General features: G+C 80.3%; 1 non-coding gene across 1 annotated transcript; it reads right to left on the bottom strand.

The window, feature by feature from the left end:
* Positions 1 to 540: 540 nt before the first annotated feature.
* On the bottom strand, positions 541 to 693 carry LOC136304367 (5.8S ribosomal RNA). The gene has a single exon (XR_010724517.1). It is a non-coding gene; the product is annotated as a 5.8S ribosomal RNA (ribosomal RNA).
* Positions 694 to 2,500: the final 1,807 nt, after the last annotated feature.

The raw sequence follows: 2,500 nt of genomic DNA, 5'->3' as shown, positions 1-2,500 counted from the left end.
CGTCCCCGGCGCTCGCGCCCCGCGCGCGCGCGGCAGCACGGCACGGTACCCTCGCGGTACCCACCCGCAGACAGCCGCCCGCACGGGGGGGAGCCCGGGGGCGAGGCCCGCGCCTCGCCTCCCCCTTCCGAGCCCTCTCTCTCGCGCCTCCTCGGCGGCGCTCGCGACGCCGTCGCTCGCTCTCTCCCCGGCCGCCGCGCCGCGCGGCGCGGCGCCGGCGAGGACGAGCTCCGCCCCAGCGGCTCGCTCCGGGAGCGGGGAGCTACGGAGCGCTCCCCGAGTCTGCACTTAGGGGGACGAAGGCCCTGCGCGGTGCCGACGACCGCGACGACGACGGCCCGCCGGGCCGCGTGGGACGAGGACGGCGGCCGCCGAGGAAAAAGCGCTTCCCTCGCCGACGCGCCCGCCTCCCTTCCCTCCGGGCACCGGCCGGCCGCCGCCGCCGCCGCCGCCGCCGGCCGCCGCGGACGACGGGCCTGCGAGGCGACCCCAGCCGCGCCGCCGGGGTGAGCCCCCCCGGGACGGCGATTGATCGTCAAGCGACGCTCAGACAGGCGTAGCCCCGGGAGGAACCCGGGGCCGCAAGTGCGTTCGAAGTGTCGATGATCAATGTGTCCTGCAATTCACATTAATTCTCGCAGCTAGCTGCGTTCTTCATCGACGCACGAGCCGAGTGATCCACCGCTAAGAGTTGTCTGGCTTTCGGCACCGACCCCGCGCGCGCGGAGGGGCCGGGACCGCTCGCGTGAAGCGGCCCCCTTTTTCGCTTGCGGCGAGGACGCCGTGGCGGCGCGCCTCGCTCCGAACCGTACCGGCACACGTGAACGGAGGAAAAGGAGGAGGAGGGGGGGGGAAACGCCCCCCCCGCACGAAACGGTCCGAAGGCCGGCCGGCCGAAAGGCGGGGAGGCCCGCGCCCCCGACCGCCTCCCCCCGCGAGGGGAGACGCCGCCTACGCGCGAGGACCTTCGGAGGCGGCCCAGGCGCCCGGGCTCGGCCCGGTCTCCGCACGGAGGGCGCGCCGCGCGGCGCGCGCCGGACCGCGGGGGCGCGGCGCCCCGCCCGGCCACTTTCACGGGACGACGCGCTCACCTGAGCCGGGGGCGCGGCCGTCGGCCCCCGCTCGCGCTTTTTCCCTTTTCCCCTCGACCGCTCCGCGGACTCGCGCCGCGCCGCCGCCCCGGAGACGCGGCCGACCCGCTCTCCCCAGCGGCCTTACGACGCCCGAGAACGACGCGCGGCGACCGCCGCCTCGCCGACGCGCCCCCGGCGGGACCGCTCCCGCCGCGAGGCCGGCGCCTCTGCCGGCCGCGCTCCGCCGCCGGCGCCGGCGCCGGAGGCGAGGCGCCGCCGCGTCCCGAGCCGGCACCGCGGGCGCCCGGGGCCTGCCGGGCGGCAGACCCGCCGCCTCTGCGGCCGCACTCCCGGGACCGCCCCCCGCCTCTTCGCGCCGCCGGGAACCCCCTGTTCCGCGGGGCACGCGCCCGGCGGAAGGCGTGACGGGGCCGAGCCCGGGGGGGCAACGCCCGCCCTCCTCGCTTCCGCTCAGAGAACGGGCGGGTGCGCGCCCCCGCGGCCGCCCGCACCGCCTTCCGTTCGGCCCGCGCGCGGCCCGGGAAAGGGCGACGGGGAAGCGACGGGCGGGGCCCGGGCCGGGACCGCCGCAGGCGACGGCGGGCGCCTTGCGGCCGACCGTCCCCCCGGAGGGGGGACACCCGCCGAGCGGCGACGCCGCCGCTCGGCCGCGGGGTCGCCGTGCACTCGTCGGCGTCCGGCCACGGAGGGACCGGGCAGAGCGCTCGCCCGGGCGGGCCAGCGGCCGAGCCAAGGACGGCCGGCGGGCGGCGCCGCCGGCGCCTTCCGGGAGAAGGAAGGCCGTCGAGGGGAGAGGCGCCGCCGCGCCCGAAGCGGCGCCGCGACGCGACGCCGCCGCGGCGGCGGCCGAGGAAAGGGAGCGCGGCGGGCTCCGGCGGCCCAAACCCCGCAGCTGAGGCAAGGCGGAGGGCACGCGCCCTCCGCCGGCAGTCGCGCCCGCATTCGAGGCGGGGGGGCGGGGTCCGGCCCCGCGGCCGACCCGGCCACGCGCCGCGGCCTCTCCGCCGAGGCCGGGCCGCGGAGAGGGGGGGGCAGGGCGCCCCTCCCCGGCGCGGCGCGGGTTGGCCCCGCGCGCGCGGCGGGACGACGGCGGCAACGACGACGACGACGACGACCAGGAGGTGCGGCCGGTCGCAACGGAACGCGCCGCCGCAGGGGATCGGCGGGAGTGGCTCCCCACCCCTTCGAGGGCGCCCGCGCCACCGCCCGGCACACCTGCCGCCGCCGCCGCCGCCGTCGCCACCGCCGCCGCCGCCGCCGGCGGCGGGCCCGCGCCGAACCGCCCGAGTCTTTGAACCTCCGCCCGGGCTCGGCGGCCTTTCGGCCCCCCCGGCTTCCTTCGGCGTTTGGCGACGCCGAGGCGAGGAGACCGGCGGACCGCCGAGACGCGGAGCGCTAGGTACCTG

This window comes from Chamaea fasciata, unplaced genomic scaffold (assembly GCF_029207755.1).
Source record: "Chamaea fasciata isolate MVZ Bird 193981 ecotype frontalis unplaced genomic scaffold, bChaFas1.0.hap1 SCAF_75, whole genome shotgun sequence".
NCBI classification, from domain to species: Eukaryota; Metazoa; Chordata; class Aves; order Passeriformes; family Sylviidae; genus Chamaea; species Chamaea fasciata.
Note: the sequence above shows the minus strand (reverse complement) of the source record. Positions and strands in the feature narration are given on the sequence as shown.